Source organism: Hypanus sabinus, chromosome X1 (assembly GCF_030144855.1).
Source record: "Hypanus sabinus isolate sHypSab1 chromosome X1, sHypSab1.hap1, whole genome shotgun sequence".
Lineage (NCBI taxonomy): Eukaryota > Metazoa > Chordata > Chondrichthyes > Myliobatiformes > Dasyatidae > Hypanus > Hypanus sabinus.
The window spans coordinates 25,209,953-25,232,993 of NC_082738.1; the positions used below are offsets into that span (position 1 = coordinate 25,209,953).

The 23,041-nt window shown below is 43.8% G+C and overlaps 1 protein-coding gene across 5 annotated transcripts in view; it reads right to left on the bottom strand.

Moving 5' to 3' along the window:
• LOC132384710 (R3H domain-containing protein 2) overlaps nt 1-10,641 on the bottom strand; it is a 302,458-nt gene extending 291,817 nt beyond the window's left edge. For 4 of the 5 annotated variants that reach the window (XM_059956099.1, XM_059956098.1, XM_059956097.1 and 1 more), the window contains exon 1: nt 10,379-10,641. The gene's annotated coding sequence lies outside the window, so the exon portion shown is untranslated. Of the gene's footprint in view, nt 1-10,025; nt 10,138-10,378 lie in introns of all 5 variants that reach the window. The other variant, XM_059956095.1, reaches the window with a different exon arrangement.
• Nucleotides 10,642-23,041: the final 12,400 nt, after the last annotated feature.

The following is a 23,041-nucleotide window of genomic DNA, read 5'->3' on the forward strand; positions in this document are numbered from 1 at the left end:
ATGCCCCAGGACACATCAGGAGCACCAGCTACTTTCCAACATGTCATGGAGAAGACTGTGGGGGACATGAACTTACTTGAGGTACTGGTGTACTTGGATGATTTCATAGTGTTCAGTCCACCCTGGCAGAGCACAAACCAAGACTACTAAAGTTGCTGGGCCGCCTGAAAGCTGAAGGGTTAAAACTGTCACTGGACAAGTGCCAGTTCTGCAAGACGTCTGTCAACTACAATGGACAGATAGCTACTCCATTCCGTGAGACTACGGATAGATAGTCCAAGATAAAGGCGATGACCACATGGCCAAGGCCCAAGTATGTGAGTGCTCTATATTCATTCCTTGGATTCTGTAGGAATTCTTGGATTCTTGAATCCCTTGGATTCTGTACTAACTATTCCTAAGTAAGCCACCCTTTTAACCAGCTTCTGTGCTGTTACCCTCCCTTGGAGAAGAAAGGAAGAAGGACAAAAAGAGAAGATGGTAAAGTTTATCTCAGCCCTTCAGAGTAAGATGGGATACAAAATGTGAAGAGGCCTTCCAGCTGCTGAAGGAGCTGTTGACTAAAGCACCTGTGTTGGCTTTTGCAAACTGCCAACGTATTGCATACAGACGCCAGCTGAGAGGGTTCTATATCAGGATCAGGGCACAGGGTTGATACCTGTCACTTTTGTCAGCCAGAGTCTGTCACTCTTCAAGCGAAACTACCCCGGCACAAATCGGAATTCTTGGCATTGACATGGGCTGGTGGATAAGTTGAGTGATTATCTATATGGTGACAAGTTCAAGGGGAGGACTGACAACAATCCATTGACTCATATCCTGACCTCTGCAAAATTGGATGCAACAGGCCATCATTGGTTGGCAGCGTTGTCTGCCTATGATTTCAGCCTGAAATACTGACCGGGGAGCTGGAGCATTGATATGGATACATTGACCCCAACATTTGCATGAAGAGCTGGAACTGAATGGAGAATGGGAGAGTATTCCTGCAACTGGAGTTAAAGCAATGTGCCAGTTTTCTGCCACAGGGAAATCAGGGGCAAAGCTATGACAGGATAGAGCTGTGGATCATCTGGGAGCTTCTGGCTGCACTATTCCACAGGCTTACTGTAACTTGACCACTCTGAATACGAAACAGTTGCCTGCATTGAGTTCTGGGATGTGGCAGCAGCTCAACGAGAAGACCCCTGTGTAGGTACTGTTTGGTCAGCTGTTATGGAAGGGGATATGGCCCAAGTTGAAAAGATGAAACACCCCCTGCCATACCTCCACTGCTGAGAGAATGGAACAAACTGGAGTAGAGGAACCAGGTTCTATACAGGGTCATATCTCCTAGAGACAGGCCTTAGTGCTCCCAATTGGCAGCAGAATCACAGAAACAAGAGGATATATGACAAAAAATTAAGTTCTCCCAACTGATGCCTGGAGACAGAGTTCTAATAAGGAATTTGGGGCTACCAGGGAAGCATAAGTTGGCTGATCGCTGGGTGGCTATGCCTTACATTGTAGAGAGTCAGATGCCAAATGTGTAGTTTTCCAGGTAAAGCCAGAAGATAGGAATGGGCCTGTCAAAATTCTCCATCAGAACCACCTGTGACCTTGAGGACAGGAGATACGTGTTGAACCCAGAGCCCGACATGGACTCTTACACATAGTAGGAGGGATCTGCATCGAAGTGGGAGAACAGAAAGACAATCAATGGAGAGATCTGAAAGGGACCTAACCGTTAAATGCTATACAGACTCAGAGAATGAGGAAATGGGGGTGTGGTATACGTTACCTTATGCAAACTCCCCAATAATTGATGAAGAGACTCCCGAAACTCCCCTCGCTGACTCGTATGTAGCCGGGGAACTAGCAATGGACAGACAGACTTGCAGCTGAACAATGAAGGGAAGTTGGGCTCCAGTGAAATTGGGGATGAAGCTGAGCTCAGTCAAGCGGCAGGGGGGGCCTGAGCTGCCAGAAAGCATGAGTAATGGACAGGAGAGGCATCTCCAAGTAGACAGGAAAGATCCCAAGGAGTGTCTGACACGAAAGCGGAAGGTGGGATAAGGAGGTGTCAAAGTCAGGAAACCCCCAGATAGGCTGGCCTATGATGCACAGGGAGAACAGTGTTCTGTCTATCCCCCAAGTGGGATATGTCACTATCACTTACAAATAGATTGGAGGTCATGACATCACAAAATTCCTGACAAAACCCATTAATAATGATGGGTTGGTAAATTTCAAAGTCACGAGATCATTATTTTTGGTGGGGGAGAGAGTGTAACCCCCGGTTAAGATTTTACTGCTAACTCTAGGGTAATTTATTTAATGGTTTTCTGTAGAAGCAGTGTCTTCTGTTGGTAGTGTTTGGGCTACCTTTAAAGATAAAGGGATGCGATGTTCATGCTTATGAAGATAGTGTCATCCAATCAGGATGGTGGAATTGGGAGAAGGTTCTAGAGAACACTGAGCGGAGAATTTTTTTTGTGATGGACACTGGGGTGGGTCAAGGTCTTTTCAGCAGAAATGGAGAGAGAAGAAGCTCCAGAGAACCAGCTGTAGGATTTGATTCAATGGGAATACGCGATTCGATGGAGTCCAAGAGACAGTGATCAGTGAATAGGAATTGGTGCTATGGTACATCGGACACACCATCGACTACAGGGAGTTAGGAAGGAAGTTGAGAAGCAGGACCAGAAAAGAAATCATCTCAGGTTTACTGCCTGTGCCAGCAACAGTGAGTATAGGAAAAGAGTGAGGTTGAGGATAAATGTGTGGCTGAGGGATTGGAGCAGGGGGCAGGGATTCAGATTTATGGATCATTGGGATCTCTTTTGGGGCAGGTATGACCTGGACAAAAAGAACAGGCTGCACTTGAATCCCAGGGGGAGCAATATCTTGGCAGAGAGGTTTGCTAAGGCTATTGGGAAGAGTTTAAACTAGGATTGCTGCGGGGTGGGAACCAAACTGAAGAAATGGAGGAAGAGGCGGTTGGCTCACAAATAGAGAAAGTGCAGGAGGGAGGATAGGCAGGTGCTGGAGAAGGGACGCACTTAGACTGAAGGTTTGAGATGTGTGTATTTTAATAGAAGGAGTATTATGAACAAAGCGGGTGAGCTTAGAGCATGGATCAGTACTTGGAGCTATGATGTTGTGGCCATTACAGAGACTTGGATGGCTCAGGGGCAGGAATGGCTACTTCAAGTGCCAGGCTTTAGATGTTTCAGAAAGGACAGGGAGGGAGGCAAAAGAGGAGGGGGGCGTAGCACTGTTTGATCAGAGATACTGTCATGGCTGCAGAAAAGGTGGATGCCATGGAGAGATTGCCTACGGAGTCTCAGTGGGTGGAAGCTAGGAACAGGAAGGGTTTTTTTTAAAAAATAGACCACCCAATAGTAATAGGAGCATCAAGGAGCAGATAGGGAGACAGATTCTGGAAAGGTGCAATAATAACAGGGATGTCATGGTGGGAGATTTTAATTTCCCAAATATCGATCAGCACGTCCCTAGAATGAGGGGTTTAGATGGGGTACAGATTGTTAGGTGTGTTCAAAAAGGTTTCTTGGCACAATATGTAGATAAGCCTACAAGAGGAGAGGTTGTACTTGATGTGGTATTGGGAAATGAACCTGGTCAGGTGTCAGATCTCTCAGTGGCACAGCATTTTGGAGATAGTGATCACAATTCTATCTCCTTTACCATAGCATTGGAGAGGGATAGGAAGAGATAAGTTAGGAAAGCGTTTAATTGGAGTAAGGGGAAATATGAGGCTATCAGGTAGGAACTTGGAAACATAAATTGGGAACAGATGTTCTCAGGGAAATGTACGGAAGAAATGACAGGGGATATTTGAGTGAAGTTCTACACAGGTACGTTCCAATGAGACAGGGAAAGGATGATAGGGTACAGGAACCATGGTGTACAAAGGCTGTTGTAAATCTAGTCAAGAAGAAAAGGTTCAAAAAACTAAAGTAATGATAGAGATCTAGAAGATTATAAGGCTAGCAGCAAGGAGTTTAAGAATGAAACTAGGAGAGCCAGAGGGGCCATGAGAAGGCCTTGGTGGACAGGATTAAGGAAAACCCCAAGGCATTCTACAAGTATATGAAGAGCAAAAGGATAAGATGTGAGAGAATAGGACCAATCAAGTGTGACAGTGGAAAAGTGTGTATGGAACCGGAGGAGACAGCAGAGGTACTTAATGAGTACTTTGCTTCAGTATTCACCATGGAAAAGGATCCTGGCGATTGTAGGGATGACTTGCAGAGGACTGAAAAGCTCGAGAATGTAGATATTAAGAAAGGGGATGTGCTGGAGCTTTTGGAAAGCATCAAGTTGGATAAAGTCACCAGGACCGGACGAGATGTACCCCAGACAACTGTGGGAGGTGAGGGAGAAGATTACTGAGCCTCTAGCAATGATCTTTTCATCAACAATGGGGACATCAGGACAGGCAGAAATTATTAATATTTGGAGAAGCATAATACGATTAGGAATAGTCAGCATGGCTTTGTGAAAGGCAGGTCGTGCCTTACAAATCCGACTGAAATTTTTGAAGATGTGACTAAATACATTGATGAAGGAAGAGCAGTAGATGTAGTGTATATGGATTTCAGCAAGGCATTTGTCAAGGTACCCCATGCAAGGCTTGAGAAAGTGAGGAGGCACTTGTGAGGTGTCCAAGGGGAAATTGCTTTGTAGATCCAGAACTGGCTTGCCCACAGAAGGCAAGAAGTGGTTGTAGACGGGTCATATCCTGCATGGAGGTCGGTGACCAGTGGTGTGCCTCAGGGATCTGTTCTGCGACCCTTACTGTATCCAGAGATACCGGCCACGTGACAGATGCACTGCCACCTGGCTGGTCGGAGGACACACCACATGCCAATCAACATTTGGTCCTTCCCAACTAATCAATGCACACCTAAATTATTGGTCACCTTAATTGGATTATCTCGCCCAGCCCCATGCTATAAAAGATGAGACATGTGCCTGGCTCGCTCTCTCTTACAGACCACCTCATTGAAGGTAAGTGCATTGATTTATGTTTGGGAAGGTCTATCGTTGGTCCTGGTAAGGGAGCCGCAGCTATCCAAGGTCAAGGGGGATAGCTGTCGTAGTGTTTTTCCCTTTGTTCTTTGTACCCTGTCCCCACACCGCTTTCTGTGTATTGTACAGCCAACCTGACCTTCTCCACACATGTTAACCCTAAACGTTTTTTTGTTAGAATATTTTAGTTGCTTGTGTTGACCCAACTTCCCCTTGTAAATAAATTCCTTATTATTAAAACTGTGTGCGTCCAGGCCTCTATTGTTGAGACTCAAAGAACCAGTTATTTTCCATTACAACACTTACTCTTTGTGATTTTTATAAATGACCTGGATGAGGAAGTGGAGGGATGGGTTAGTAAATTTGCTGATGATACAAATGTTGGAAGTGTTGTGGATAGTGTGGAGGGCTGTCAGAGGTTACAGCGGGACATTGATAGGATGCAAAACTGGGCTGAGAAATGGCAGATGGAGTTCAACCCAGATAAGTGTGAAGAGGTTCATTTTGGTAGGTCAAATATGATGGCAGAATATAGTATTAATGGTCAGACTTTTGGCAGTGTGGAGGATCAGAGGGATCTTGAGGTTCAAGTCCATAGGACTCTCAAAGCTGCTGCACAGGTTGACTCTGTGGTTAAGGCGGCATACAGTGTATTGGCCTTCATGAATCATGGAATTGAATTTAGGAGCTGAGAGGTAATGTTGTAGCTATAAAGGACCCTGGTCAGACCCCACTTGGAGTACTATGTTCAGTTCTGGTTGCCTCACTACAGGAAGGATGTGGAAGCCATAGAAAGGGTGCAGAGGAGATTTACAAGGACGTTGCCTGGATTGGGGAGCATGCCTTATGAAAACAGGTTGAGTGAACTCAGTCTTTTCTCCTTGGAGTGACAGAGGATGAGAGGTGACCTGATAGAGGTGTATAAGATGATGAGAGGCATTGATCGTGTGGACAGTCCGAGGCTTTCTCCCAGGGCTGAAATGGCTAAAATGAAGGGGCACAGTTTTACAGTGCTTGGAAGTAAGTACAGAGGAGATGTCAGAGGTAAGTTTTTTAAGCAGAGATTGATGAGTGCGTGGAATGGGCTGCCGGCAACAGTAGTGGAGGCGGATACGATAGGGTCTTCTAAGAGACTCCTGGACAGGTACATGGAGCTTAGGAAAATAGACTATAGGTAAGCCTAGGTAATTTCTAAGGTAGAGGCATGTTCAGCATAGCTTTGTGGGCCAAAGGGCCTGTATTGTGCTGTAGGTTTTCTATGTTTCCATGGTTCTATCAGCTTTTGGAAGATTTGAGTTCCAACCTTGTGCACCTTTGATTGTTTTAATTATGATGGGTCCTTTTGTATTTTGTCATTCCTCTTTAATAACAGTTTCATAAATATACTTTCATTATAATTGTATGCAGTGAACGGTCTGTTATTTCTTGTTGGCGGCCAATTGCATGGGGGCAATAAGTTACACAGTATTTACACAGATCGTGGTTCAGGTGGACGAGCCTCATGGGTTTGGTGGGACCCAAGACAAACAGTCTGGAAAAGGTGGTTTTTTTCACTGCTGAGTCCGGTGGCTGTTAGCGAGGGGCTAATAAGCCACATCTCTGGAGACGCCCAGTAAAAAGGGGTTTCAAAAACACAATTGCAGTTTGAAAACATGTTCAAGACTTGCCACACATTTTGCCAAACTGTTCCAGAATCACAAAACCACTAGATCAGTGGTTCCCAACCTTTTTTTGGCCATGCCCCACCTAATCACCTCTAAAATCCTGATGCCCCCTGTGGTGATATATAATTCTTATTATTCAAAAAGTGAACTCCTATTCACCTGGAGGAAGCCTAAGAGACCATTAACTTGGTTTAAACAAGCTTCCAAAGAACATGGCATTCATGAAAGAGAAAAATAAAAGAACCAAAGGACTGTTACGAAGTTCTGAGGAAGAAATTACTAAGAAATTGTAAAAAAAAACATTAAGTGATATTAAAATAATAATAATGATAAATATAATAAAACAATGCCGATTCATTTCTACAGCATACAAAGACAGATACACCGTTTAAAAGAGATGATGCAATGTACACACCTTCACACCACCAAGAACCGAAAGCTACTGCAAAAAGCAGCATTGGCACGACCTCTTACGAGTTTCTTACGCGTTTGGACTTGTTCATTCGTTCCTTCCTACATCAGTCAATCCATTAATTTAATTATGAAAGCCATTTGATGGTTGTAATGATGGTGATACACTATATATACAGTACATACGCAATTACACATGTACATACACACAAGTATTTTTATGTATGCATACTGTATATACACATGTATTAACTCACACACACACACACTCATACTCACACACTTACTAGAAAAAATTCACTGTTAATAACTCATTCTCGAATTGCCCCCCTTAAAAATCAAATTACCCCCCTGTGGGGCATACGCCCCACGTTGGGAACCACTGCACTAGATTCAACCCAACAATGTAGGTCCTACCCTGATAAAGTATGACACATTCAATTCTGCTCATTACAGCCCCTGCATACTTTCAAAACAGCAAAGTAATGAAAGATGTCCTTTAACAAATACCATTCACTGATAACCTGCATATTGATCTCTTTTTAAATTTGGGTTTAGCATAACCACCATATTCCTGACCTCATTAGAACCTCAACCCAGGCCTCCAGAAGTAAACAGAGTAATGATCCTTAAAATTAAACAGTAATTCACCAAAGGAGGCCTAGTAAAACAAAGTCAACAGTTCCACTGGCTGGAACCATATTTTATACAATGAATGATAGTTGTGGGAGGTCAAGAAATGGAGATTCTGATCATTTCAAATGTTCAATCCAATTTGCAACTCCTCAAAACATAAAGCAATCCACGTCTGCATGGGCTGATGAAATTCACACTACACCATGAATGATAATCTTCAACAGGAGAGAGCGAGTCGAACCACATCCAACTGCATTAATATCCTGGAAGTCACCAATGACCAGAAAATCAGATGGAACAATTACATAAATACTGCCACAATAAGACCCGGTCATACAAACAGAGGAAGTCAAAGCCAGAGTAGGCTACACAGCCCTACAAGCCTGTCGTAGCATTCCAATAAAATCAGAACTGATCTGGCTGTAACAGTAATACTGCACTCTCGCCTACCCCCAGAAACCTTTCATTCCCCTGCTTATCAAGGATTTATTTCTGCCTTAATATACAAAGACTCACCTTTCACCACTAAGTGAGAGAATGCCAAACTTACCATCCTCAGAGGATATAAATCCACTTCATATGTATTAGATGAGCAACTCTTTATTTTTAAACAGTGAGCCATAATTCTAGATTCTCTCATAAGGGGAACATCCTCGCCACATACATTTTGTCAAGGTCAGAGCTGGTATTAAGTGACTTACTTTCTGATGTCCTGAAGCCTTTCCAGTACCTATAACGACATATGTCAAGAGTGTCTATATTGCTCTCATAACATTCCAAGTTTAATGCCATTCAAACTTCACTTGATTGGCATAATCTGTCCTTTCACCATCTGTGCACAGTTGTGGTATGTATCATCTTCAAAATGCAGTCTATCTACTCAGCAATGCTTGTTGAAACATTTCAAACCTATGACTTTAACTCTTAGAAGGGTAACAGGCAAAAAGAAACTCCACTACCTGCCAACATAACTCCAAGCCACAAAATGCTGATTTGAAAACAGATTCCTCCATTATTATTGCAATTAGATCTTTAAAATCTCTTTTTTTCCCAGATTTGTGGGATTAATTTCACTAGATAGACACCTCAACAGTTCGCCACCACCTCGAAAGGGAAAAAAAAAACTGGTAGTCTTGTTGTCAATGAATAAAAGAGGTACTTCTCCATCAGAATACTCAGTAATAGGGCAAGGGTCACCATAGCCCACCAAACCCAAACCAGTTCTCCTCTTGCAAAAGAGAAGCTCTCCTCTTTGCTGGCTGGTCCTGTATCTTGCATTCAGAGGGACCCTTCTGGAGCATCGCCCAATACTCCAAAAATGCTACACACCTTGCATGCCGTAACACAAAAGACTATTTGTTGTCACTGAGGATGAAACAGCCCAGAGACCCCACAATGTTGTCCACAATAACCAGAAAAGGGCTAAAGCTTTTAAGAAGAAAAACGCAGAGTGCTCAATCTCAGTGCTACAAAATATCACAGTTAGAAGTGCTTATACTTGTAAGTATTTACAAAGATTCAACACATTCAGTTTACATACCAAAACATTACGAGGTAAAAAGTGTGGTATCACGTCTGAAATGGCCACTCTGAAACAAGCCTTTTACAAAGATCTGCACTTTAAGACTGTACCAAAATTTACCTTTCAACATTCATGGGAAGAACTCCTGACCAATCATATCACCACCATTCAATAAATTTTGCTTTATCCAAATTGTTATAAACAAGTTTGTTGCTTTTTTCCTCCATTGCATTTGTGATTACACTTCAAAAATAATTGCTTATGTTAGCTGTAAAATGTTTCTAGAGATTCAAGGGAAATGAAATTGCATTAGAGATCTTTTAATCAGACTGGCCATGTCTTAGATCCTCCCTGACTTTAGGATCAATAAAACTTTGAAGAACTATCACTATTTCAAGGCAAGGCTGCACATTAAGTCATCAGCAAACAAAATTTGCTTGATCAATGTCTACCTAGTTTGTGTGCAACCTTCCTCCCAGTAATCACATGGAGTTGTTGACTAATCTCACCAGACAAAGCTATTATTCCAGGGAAAGGAAAGGCTTGTTTACAGTACTCCTAACCTGGGGGGGGGGGGGGGGGGGGGAGGAGGAAGAGAAACGATTCCAGGTGATAGAAGCAGACAGGCTTTCAGCAGGAACATTTTAGGTTTCATGATGCCATGTTCTTAAGGAGGTCCAGCATGACACCCACTAAGCAAACACACATGGCTAATAACACACGTACACTGAACACATTAATGTACATCACAAACTTACCCTTCCTACCCTCTAGACGTCAAGCCAAACATTTGGAAGGTCTTGATGTTCGAAAGACATCATAATGTATGGTGAGATTACATCCTGGTGTACAGTAAGATTATTCCAGTCTCTGCCATAAAACAACCACGTAAAACTATATAAACCAGGAAAATGTGACCTGCAAGAAGACACCTGGAACGACACTGACTAAAACTTCATTTGACTGGGTCACGTGTAACATGCTCGCGGGCTTTTGCCATGTGCCCCTGGAGCCCTGACCACTTGCCCTCATCCATCAGGGCCCAACCGGCCGCCGTTGTGGTAGTCCCCGCCCCCTCCACTGCCCCCCCCCCCCCCGGCCTCCCACTTACCGCCTCACAACTCGCCCTCAGGCCGACGCCTCAGAAACTCCGCGTTCGGTGCTCACACCACGAAACGACCGTTGCCGACTGGGGGTGGAGGGGGGGTTAGGGAAACCAAGCTTCGCTTTCCGAGGAGTGAGAGAGAGAGGGGGGAAGGGGAAAGGAAGGAAACACAAAGAAGGAAATGAGAAAGAAACCAAACGGCGGAGAAATAAAAAGAGAAAAGAAAGAAAATAATCTCGCCGGCTCCAGCGCCTGCGTGCTGCGTCACACCTTCCTGCCCACTCAGTGACGTCAACAGGTGCTCCGTACTAGTGACGTTACTGATTTCTGCGTCGAGGTCGTCAACCCCGAATTGCCCTGCCAGAATGTAGCGGTACACGCCGCTTTTCCTAATCGGTTCCCTTTTCCTAATCGGTTCCCTTTCCCTTTTACCGAGACTTCAGATGACTTGCCCTGGGAAGTATAGATTAGTGTTGTGCTAGTTTCTACCGGGACCTCCCTTAAGCATAGAGACCGCCTTCTTCCAGAGGCAGGGACAGTGCACATGTGGTAACCAAAAGAAAAGTTGCTATAGCTTCTCACCCGCTGAGTTACTGAGACTCAGCGGGAAGTTCTGAGTACGGTGCTTGTGGGTTCAAATCTACCTGATGGATCCTGGCATGGAAATGATAACTGCTCTTCCCGTGATCGCAAGAAACTGCAGAGAGTTGTGGACACCACCCAGTCCATCACACAAATTAACCTCCCCTCCGTGGGCTTCCACTGCACTGAGCAAGCAGCCAGCGTCATCAAGGCCTCCTCCCTCCCGGTCATTCTCTCTCCTCCCACCCTCCGTTACCAGACTCAAGGACAGCTTCTATCCTGCTTTTGCATGACTCTTGTATGATCGAGATGAGCTCTTGATATCGTGATCTCTTGACTTTGACCCTTGAAACTTATTAGTCTGCCTGAACTTTATAACTAATACCTTATTTTGTATTCTGTTTCGTACAGCTCAATGTACCTAATGTTTGGAATGATCTGGATGGCATTGCAAGCAAAAACTTTTCACTACATCTTATACATTTGACAATAATAAGCCAATTACTCCGAAGACTTAATAAAATCTGCGATATTCCAATGTAATGCTGAAGAAAGGCACAGTGCTTATTTCAGACAAGTCAGGTTGAAGAAAGCGCCCTTAATTAGAATTTCAAAGTACAAAGCAAAATTTCTCACCTGCCTCTGGTATTACTTATCCAGCAACTAAACATCATCAAAACTTAGTTATTGTTACAAAGCTGCTTGGCAGGAGATTGTTGTGTGTAATTGGCCTGCTGCATTTCCTTCCAAACAACAGTGACTACACTGTAAGTATACCTAATTGGTTGTGAGGTGCTTACGGACATCCTAATAAGTTTGTGAAAGATGCAACAGGAACATGAATCTAGGAAAGGAAGCTGTTTTATTTACAAAACACTGCCTGGGAATTTCCTCAGCACAATTCAGAAAGGATGGAGTAACCTTTTCACTCACAATGCACTTCCATAAAATAGCAGCATTTATTTCTACAGTAAATCTAATGTCCTATGGTACTCCATTTTAATTTTTAAAAAGGATCCCGAGTGGAAGAAGGGACTATTGGTCCAGGATTTGTGATCACCAGCAAAATGGTGGCAACCTCTACTGACTTCAGAGCAAGATGCTTGCATTCTCAAACCATGGATTTTAACTTTTCCAATATTAATACTTTTTCTTTAATACTTTAATTCCTCATTCTTACTAACCCCTTACCCTCCTATGTCTTGGATGGTTTTTGTGTTCTTTACCGTAAAACCCGAAACATTATCTATGTAACAAAAGCAAACTGCTGGAAAGTCTCAGGTTAAACAGCATTAGTGGAGGCAAACGGATGGTCTCATATCCCTTTAAACCATAAGATATAGGAGCAGAATTAGGCCATTCAACCCATCAAGTCCGCTCTGCCATTTCGTCATGGCTGATCCCAGATCCCATTCAACCCCACACACCTGCCCTCACACCATATCCCTTGATGCCTCGACCAATCAGGAACCTATCAACTTCCACTTTAAGAAACCCACGGACTTGGCCTCAACTGTAGACTGTGGCAGAGCATTCCACAGATTCACCACTCTTTGGCTAAAAAAAAAGTCCTCCTTACTCCTGTTCTAAAAGGTCGCCCCTCAGTTTAGAGGCTGTGCTCTCTAGTTCTGGTTAACCCCACCAGAGGAAACATCCTCTCCACATCCACCTTATCTAGTCCTTTCAACATTCGGTAGGTTTCAATGAGATCCCCATACATTCTTCTAAAGAAGCAATGCCTCAAAAAGACAATACCCATCACTAAGGACACTTCCATCTGGGACATGCACTCTTCTCAGTACTACCATTAGGGTTTGCTCCACAGGTGCTGTTTAACCACTGAGTTCCTCCAATAGTTTGTTCTTTATTGCTCCAGATTTCATCAACTGTGGTCTCTTGAGTCTGTTATCTATTTAACATCATAGCTGCTTCAATACTCCCCACCACAATTTATGTATGAACATAAGAAATAGCAGGAGTAGGTCATTCAGCCTTTCAAGCCTGCTCCACCATTTACCAAGATCATGATCTTCCACCTCAACACCGTTATCCTGCACTATCTCTGTGCTGAATGAACTCAGTGACTGAGCCTCCACAGCCCTCTAAGTTAAGAATTCCAAAGACTCACCACCCTCTCAGTGACAACATTTCTCCTCTTTTCAGCCCTAGATGGCCTATCCCTTATAGTGAGACTCCAGGTTCATTCTCCTCAACCGGGGAAGCTTCCTTCCTTTCAATCCATGATTAAATTTTGGAAATTTCAGTGAGATCTCCTCTCATCATTTAGAACTTTAGAAAATATAGACCTGACCTACTCAATCCCTCATCCATAAACCTGCCATCTCTGGAACCAGTCTGATGAATCTTAACTACTCTCCCTCTAGTACATCTAGTTTAGACAATAAAACCCAAGATGGTACACAATATTCCTGGTGTGGCTTCATCAAGGTACTATATAATTGCAGTAAGACATCTATACACCTGTGCTCAAATCATCTGAAAGTTAAGTTGATTGTCACATGCACAAGTGTGTGTATGCATCACAGGCACATAACATCAGATAAGCAGCTTTCACAAGAAAAAAAACATGAATTAAACATAAATTATACACAATCTTTACATATGACAATATGTAGATATGAAGATATGACAATCTTCACCACATCATCAGCAAACTTAACCCTAATGCAACTAATCAGAATACATTCAAAGGTACATCTGTGTGTGCTGGGCCCAGAACAGGTCACTGGAGGTGTTAACACACAGGAATTTAAAGTTTCTGACTCTTTCCACTGCCAATTCCCCCAATATTCACCCTCTTCTCCTTCTTGAAGGTAACAGTCAGTTCTATAGTTTTTGATTTTTAGGTTGCTGCTGCAGCTCCATTCAACCACGTATCCCATCTCACTCTGGTAAGCTGATTCGTCACCGCCTATGTTCAGTCCAATAACTATGGTGTCATCAGCAAATGTGTATATGCATCGGAGCTGTTCTTAGCCACACAGTCATAGGTGTATAGAGAGCAGAACAGGGAATAAAGGCCAACATACCTTTTGACATTTCAGTGATTTATGTATAAAAACACTCAAATCCTTTTGATTATCAGTGCTATCCGATCTCACCATTTTATAAGATGCTCTGGTCTTCCATTCATGCACCAAAGTATATAACTTAACATTTTCCACATGTGGCCTCCTCTATGTTGGTGAGACTCACCGTAAATTGGGTGACTGTTTCGTTGAACACCTCTGCACCATCCGCCCAGTGGCCAACTCTCATTCCAACATGTCAGTCCATAGTCTTCTCTTGTGCCAAGATGAGGCCACTCTCAGGGTGGAGGAACAACACCTTATGTGCCAGCTGGGTAGCCTCCAACCTGATGGCATGATTAGCAATTTCTCCTTCTAGTAAACAAATTCTTCACCGCCCACCCCCATTCTCCATTCCCTGCTGTGACCTTTTATGTCTTTTTAGTTCCCCCGGGTCCCCTCCTCCTTCCCTTTCTTCTATGATCCACTCTCCTCTCCTGTCAGATTCCTTCTTTTCCGGCCCTTGACCTTCTCCCACCCCCCTGGCTTCACCTACCACCTTCCAGCTGGCCCCCTTCCCTACCCCCACCTTTTTATTCTGGCAGCTTCCCCATTCCTTCTTGGTCCTGAAGAAGGGTCTCGGTCTGAAATGTCGACTATTCATCTCCATAGACGCTGCCTAACCTGCTGAGTTCCTCTAGTATTGTGTGCATTTCTTTGGATTCCCAGCATCTGCAGAATTTCTCATGTTTATGATGTTCCTCATTATATTGTCAGGCCTGCCTAGGCAGGTACCTGCCAGTCTCTTACCCAGCTAACAGGAGTCACACCTGCCATTCATTTCCAACTCATCACCTGCAGCCAATTTAAACCCAGTTCTCATTCACACTCCTTGTTCACCTATTGAACCAGCCAGAGTGTCCAAGCCTTCAGTTACCTTGTTGCCTACTGGGATTTAGTATTTGTTCTCTCTTGTTTTGTAGCCCCCTGTGGTTTGTAATCAATTATTAAAGCTATCATTCACTGCTGAATCATCTCCACTGCTCTGCTTTTGGGTCAAACCTCCTCCACATTTCCTGAAAGAATGTGTGAGCCCACAATTCACCCGGCAGAGTTTGCTCACCTGAAGGAAGTCAGCCATTGACATGAGCACACGGTCCAGAAGCAGCAGGAAACCATTGACCATCTCCCCGCAACTCTCTTCCAATTGTCTGTCTCAAGACAGCAACCCCACAACAGTCAACCTCCTCCCTCTGAGTCCTGAATTCCAATGCCCGAGAGCTTCAACAGATCCCCGACCCAATGCCGCAACTTCCTGTCCCAGTGCATCTTACACTTCGAGCTCCAGCCATCTCTCTGTTCTACGGACTGAAGCAAGATTGCCTTCATCATCTCTCCATAGATGGGGACAAGCTCTGACCTGGCCACCACTAACTAGGACAATAAAATCCCCATTTGCAATAAATGAGGAATTTGCTGCTGAGATGTGCCCATTTTTCAAACATCAGGAAGGCAGCGGATAGGATACTTCATCTGCAATGACTCACACTTGTTACTGGATTTACACCGTGGAATTCAGGAACCTCACAGCAGAGTGCAGCTAGAATGCAGAAGCACTTCTGGCCCATTACCATCACGGCCTCTCAGAGCGCTTGAAAGACAAGCTGTCTACCTGGGAGATGCCCACTGACCTCAAAAGCCTCATCACCCTGGCTCACCATATTGATAAGCATCTTATGCAATGAACCCCAGAACCCCAGTTCCATTTCAGGCTGCAGGACCCTAATCAACAATGCCTCCAGAGCCCAGTCAGTTAAGAGAGCAGTTGGGGAAAGCTCCCTTAACCCCAAAGTGTGAGTATTGGTAGAGAAGCAATTTGTGCTCTTAATGCAGAGCAGCCCATCACCCACGTATCAAGTGCACACTGCGTCCAGGAAATGGCACCGCCAGGTAGAGACGAGGGATCTTCTGTCTGGTAATCTCCCTCATTCTAGCACCATATCCCAACTCACTCTCTGTGCTCCTCCACACCCTGATGGTTCTATGCACACAGGAGCTTCTGGTGGATTCCGGCACAGCAAGCAACTGTCTGGATGTGCAGCTTGGACTCCCTACTGAGCCTATCTCTCACCCCGTCTGCATCACAGCCATTGACGAATGTCCCTTGGGGTCTGGGATGGTCAGAGCACACACACAACCTGTGCACATGAACATCCCAGAGCACCACGACTCCATCCAATTCCTCCTCATCAACTCACCCAACACTCCTCTCATCCTGGGTTACCCCGGCTCTCCACTCACAACCCTCACTTCACCTGGTCATCTGGTTGGGGAGTTGGAATTCGCCTACCTGTAGCCTCAGTTCTATAAATCCATGCAGATAGAGGAAACCCTCGACCTCTGAAAGCTCCTGTAGGAATACCATGACTTAGCCATTGTTTTCAGTAAAAGGGAAGCCAGCACCTTGCCGACTTGCAGACTGCACAATCGACCTCCTCCTGGGCACCACCCCTCCCTGAGGTCATCTATTCTCTGTCTCCTGCCCTGAGACCCAAGCCATGAATAACTACATCACCGAAGCAGTACAGCATGATTTCATTTGACTGTCCCAATCTTAGCCAGTGCAGGATTCTTCTTTATCAAAAAGAAAGATGAGGGTATTTGTCCCAGAATCGCCTACCATAGACTCAACAAAATCACCATTAAGAACCGCTACCCTTTCCCCTTGATGAATAACACATTTGAAACACTCTGCAGGGCCCAGATCTTCCCCAAACTGCACCTATGGAGTGCATACAGCCTGATCAACATCCACCAAGGGGATGAGTGGAAGTCAGTATTCATAACACCCACGGGCCACTACGACACCAGCCACACTCCCTCAAACAGCTACAGTGCTTCTTGGGCTACTCCACCTTCTATCACCGTTTCATCTGAAATTACAAGCAAATTACTGCTCTTCTCACCTCCCTCTCTAAATCACTTACCTCACGGATAACCTGTTCTGCTGCCACATTTTCGAGCAGTTCAAGAGACACTTCACTGCTCTTATTCTCTGCCATCCAAACCCCTCCAGACCTTTAGCAGTAGAGGTGTATGCATCTGACGTTGGCACCAGGGCTATCCTCTCCCAGCAAGGACCGAACAGGAAGACACACTACTTGAACTTGTGCTTTCTTCTTGCGCTAGTTCAACTCTACACAGCACCATTATGGAGTAGAAGACAGAATCAGACTCAGATTTAGTATCATCGGTATACGTCATGAAATTTGTTAACTTAGTGGCAGCAGTAGAATGCAATACCTAACAATATAGGGGAAAAAAGTAACTCAGTTACAGTAAGTATATATGTGTGTATTAAGTAGCTAAATTAAAAATAGTGCAAAAACAGAAATAATAAGTGTTCTTGGGTTTAATGTCCATTTAGGAATTGGATGGCAGAGGGGAAGAAGCTGTTCCTGAATCGCTGAGTGTGTGCCTTCAGGCTTCTGTACCTTCTACCTGATGGTAACAGTGAGAAAAGGGCATGCCCTGGGTAATGAGGGTCCTTAATGATAGACACCGCTTTTCTGAGGCATCGCTCCTTGAAGATGTCCTGGATACTATGGAGGCTAGTACCCAAGATGGAGCTGACTAATGTTACAACTTTCTGTAGCTTCTTTCAATCCTGTGCAGTCGCACCCCCCCTCCCATACCAGACAGTGATGCAGCCAACACACACAAAATGTTGGAGGAACTCAGCAGGCCAGGCAGCATCTATGGAAAAAAAGTACAGTTGACATTTCAACCCAAAATGTTGACCGTACTTTTTTCCTTAGATGCTGCTTGACCTGCTGAGTTCCTCCAGCATTTTGTATGTGTTGTTCTGATTTCCAGCATCTGCAGATTTCCTCTTGTTTGTGGTGATGCAGCCAGTCAGAATACTCTCCACGGTACATCTGTAGAAGTTTTCTAGTGTTTTAGGTGACAAACCAAATCTCCTCAAACTCCTAATGAAATATAGCCGTTGTCTTGCCTTCTTTATAGCTGCATTGATATGTTGGGACCAGGTTAGATCCTCAGAGATCTTGATACCCAGAACTCCCTCCGGATCTGATCCCTTTATGAGGATGGGTTCATGTTCCCTCTTTGGTCCTGCTGACATTGAGTGCAAGGTTGTTGCTGCGACTCAACTATCTGCTATATGCTCCTGTATTCCCTCTCATCACTATCTGTGATTCTGCCAACAATGGTTGTATCATCAGCAAATTTATAGATGGCATTTGAGCTGTGCCACAGTCATGGGTATAGACAGAGTAGAGCAGTGGGCTAAGCACACAACCCCGAGGTGTGCCAGTGTTGATTGTCATCGAAGTGGAGATACTATTACCTATCTGCACAGATAGTGGTCTTCCAGTTAGCAAGTCAAGGATCCAGTTGCAGAGGGAGGTACAGAGGCCCAGATTTCATATCTTATCAATCAGGACTGTATGAATGATGGTGTTAAACACTGAGCTATAGTCAACGAAAAGCATCCTGACATGGGTGTTTGTATTATCCAGGTGATCTAAGGCTGTGTGGAAAGCCATTGAGTTTGTGTCTGCCGTTGACCTATTGTGGTGATAGGCAAATTGCAGTGGGTCCAGGTTCTTTCTGAGACAGGAGTTGGTTCAAGCCATGAATGACCTCTCAAAGCATTTCATCTCTGTAGATATGAGTGCTACCAGGCGATAGTCATTAAGGCAGCTCACACTACTCTTCTTGGGCACTGGTATAATTGTTGCCTTTTTGGAGCAGGTGGGAACTTCTGACCATAGCAACGTGAGGTTGAAAATATCCTTTCATCCACCCGCCAATTGGTTGGCACAAATTTTCAGAGTCTTACCAGGTATTCCACCAGGGCCTACCACCTTGTGAGGGTTCACTCTCTTTAAAGACAGCCTAACATCGGCCTCTGAGACAGAGATCACTGGGTTACCGGATGCAGCAGGGATGTTCACAGTTATATTCTCCCTTTCAAAGCAGGCATAGAAGGTATTGACAAGGTATTGTCTAGTAGTGAAGCATCGCTGCCATTCGTGCTATTGGGTTTCGCTTTGTAGTAAGTAACGTCCTGCAAATCCTGCCAGAGTTTACGTGTATCCAATACATCAGCATCTTGGAGGAATGGAGACATTGGCTGATGGGAAACACCAAGTCCTTCCTGATCTGGACTAACCACCAGAACCTCATATCCATACATCAGAACTGCCAGCTCAACCCACGTCAGGCCCTCTTCTTCAAGCAATTCAACTTCACCATCTCCTACTGACCTGGTTGCAAGAACACTAAGGTGGATGCCCTGTCACGACAGTTCACCCCAACTGAACTAGAGATTGATCCTCAGCCAATCATTCCATCCTCGGAGATCCTCTCCCCGATCATCTGGGATCTTGAGAACCATATCCACCAGGCTCTACAGCATGAGCCTGTTCCAGCCGACGCACATGACAACAATACGCAAGTGCTGGTTCTCCAACGTGTAGTTTGTCTCCATGCTCCCCTCAGGACATTGTCAGACTGGGGCCCACAATTCATCTCCCACTTCTGGCGAGCTCTCTGCTCCCTCCTCAGCACCGCAGACCAATGGACAGTCAGAAAGAGCCAATCAGCAAGTGGAGAAGTTTCCGTGATGCCACATGGAGGAAGTATCTGCTCTGAGTCAAACCGTTCCCACAATCTACACACCTCCTCTGCAAGGGTATATTGCCCTTTGAAGTGCTTCATGGCTGTCAAGCCCAATTGTTCCCCACCGAGGAACCAGTGGTGGAGGTCCTGTTGGCCAGGGCCTGGATTGCCACTGCCAGAAGGCTTGGAAGAGGGCACAGAGAATCATCCCAGCAGTCAACCTTGCCTACTGCTGCCAGGCCAACCACCAGCAATGGCCAGCCAGACTGCTCTGGCCTGGGGATCATGTCTGGCTGTCCATATGAAATCTGCCCCTGTGCACCAACTCCCACCGGCTCTTGCCCCAGTTCATTAGTCCCTTCAAGAACACCCATCACATCAATCCAGTTACTTACCATCTCCACTGCCACTGTCCCTCAGGATCACACCTACCTTCCATGCATCCTGCCCCAAGCTTGTTGACCATGAACCACTCAACCCACCTGAGCCTAAACCTCCAGAACAAGGATGGTGGTAGGTGCTCCGGTGTACAGGGTTCACCCCATCCGGATTATCCTGGATCAGAGTTCCTGTCAGGCTTGCACAGGCAAGCACCTCTCGGTCTCCACCCAGCTAACAGGAGTATTATTAAAGTTATTGTTCATCACTGAATGGTCTCCAATGCTCTGCTTTTGGCTCAAGCCTTCTCTATATTTCCTAACTTATATTCTATGTGCCATATTCTCAGCTTTCCATATCTTCCTGAAGCCTCTGTATGTCCCCCTTCCTGCTCCCACTCCCACCTAGTTTAATATTGTCAGCAAACTTGGAAATAGGTCATTTAGTGTCCTCAACCAATTGGTTGAAATAAATCATCAATAGCTGGGATCCAATCACTAATCCCTGTAGTAACCCACTTTCTCCTTATCTTAGCCTCTAAGTGATTTTCCCCTTCATTTTTCATAGTAAAAACTTTTTACAATCTGATTTTATGTTTCTTAGTAGTTTTCACTCATATTCAATATTTACTTTTATTTTTACTTTTCCCCTTTGCTTTATTTCAGATCATCCAGATACTCTGACTTCTTTGCAGCATTTTCAGTCATTTGTTTTAACCTCATACAATTTTTAACATCTATGGTTTTTTTTGGATGGAACACTTTTCTGTTGGAGCTTTTTATTTCTCAATGGAATGTAACTTTATTGAAATATTTTTCAAATATTTATCTAAATGGGTACCATTGCTCATCCACTGTCATAACTTTTTAACCTAATTTCTAAAATTCCCATCTTAGCCAATTTGCCTCTCATACCTATGTAATTGGATTTAATTAAGTTTAAGATCTAGTTTTGGATTTAAGGTTATGGCTATCAAACTCTATATGATGTTTTATCATATTATGATTCCCAAGGGATCCTTTACCAAGAGATGAATAATTAACCCTGTCCCATTACAAACTACAAGATCTAAAATAGTTCATCCCTTGGTGGATTTAACTATATTTTATTTCAGGTAACTGCCTCAAAAGGATACTATAAACACATCATCTGGACTACTCCTACCAATGTGATGTATCAAATCTTGCTTAATACTCTATCTAAAGGTGTAGCTGATGCTAGGAGGTTTATAGACTACTACCACTAATGTTATTTGTCCCTTTGTTATTTCTTATCTTCACCTATTCTGATTCTTTGACGATCTCCAAATGGATCCCTTGTGTCCAGTAACAAGAATGTCATCAAGTAAACTTAGAAGCCAACTATAATGACAAATTCTCACAACCAGAAAACCAGGAAACAGCAAAGCACGTCTTTTAGTCAAATTTAAACATGATGCAGAACAGGAAGTAAATATTGGAACATATGAAATTAAAAAAATAGAAGTAGAAATACAGTAAATAAACTTCCAAGAAAAGTACTTTGCATTTTGAAACCTTTATATAAGGAAATAATGTACCATATATATATATGAGGAAAGAGCATTGACCTGAAACATTAACTCCCTTTCTTTCTCCACAGATGTCTGACTCAGCTGAGTCTTCTCATCATTTTATTTCAGATTTACAGCTTCTTTATACTATATATTACCCCTTTACTATATTGCTTCCCCTTTATACTATATATTACTTGGGACTAGATATTTTGTTGAGCCACAGTTACGGTTTGGAGCATCATTAAAAATTCAGTTAGACCTAATACAATAAAGCACAAGTTTTTCTGGGCATCTTTCATCATAAGCCAGTTCATAAATAGCTAATAGTTATATCAGTATGAATATTTTCTTTGATACCATTGGAAAGGTCTCCAAGCAGCACAGCCTGTGAAGGTGGTCTGAATTAATCATTACAATCATTAAGCAAGCTACTGCTATCAGAGTGATGATGCAGGTGTGAAGATCATAAAAGCAACATTGGATTCTGGGTCACAACAGGTAAACAGCCTGTTGGAGGTCTTATGCCAGGACAGTGCCAGAGGCATTGTGGACTGTGAAAATGCTGTTTTCTTTTTCACATCAGTATCTAATCCACAACTAGTTGTCTGACAATGTCATCATCTGTGCCCCAGAGACAGCATCATTGAACAGAGACACTACAGTCAGCAATCTTGTAATCATCTGTCACGGAACTCTCTGTCCACCCATTTGAAAAGGAGCGTCCTTTCACCAGCCAGGCAAGGGGTTGGGAAGAAAGGGGCAATGATGGGGGAGGGCACTATTTAGAAGTAGTAGGTTGTGTAAGCCTGGTTGGAAAGTTGTCATAAAGGCCAGGTGCAAAGGTGAGTAGTTCATATCATTAAATCATTCAGAAGTTTAATTTGATGTTAAAGGTGCAAAATGTGCTAATTAAAATTTTTTCAAAATATTCATTTGAGCCTGATCACTACAATGAAACGTGGAGACAGGTTAACGGGGGTGGGGGGGGGGGGAGGTGGCATGGCAGATAGCAATACGTCAATACCATCTGATAGCTATCATGGAGTGCTATTTGCAGGGTGACCAGGAATGGGTGTTCAATACTCTAGATTGTACAATGGTATAAAAGAATAGGCTAAAAGGGAAAGGAGGTGGAGTTGCAAAGAAGGTCCCAGTTAGGTACAGAATAATGATAAAGAGATAGTGGATAATTATGTAGAATCATTTTGGGTTGAAATTGTGAATAGCAGAGGAAAGACAACAGAAGTGGAAGTAGTTTATAGGCTCCAAAATGTGGCCTTTCATCAGGGCAGCGAATAAATGAGAAAATATCTGGAGCATATTAGAGGGAACAGCAATTGTCATGGGAGATTTTAATCAACATATTGACTGGATAAACCAAATTGACAAAGTTAATATAGAAGAATTAGTGGAGTGCACCCTGGATTGCTTCTTTGTATCGTATGTCTCAGAATCTACCCAGGAACAGGCTATTTTAGACTTGGTCATTTGAAATGAGGT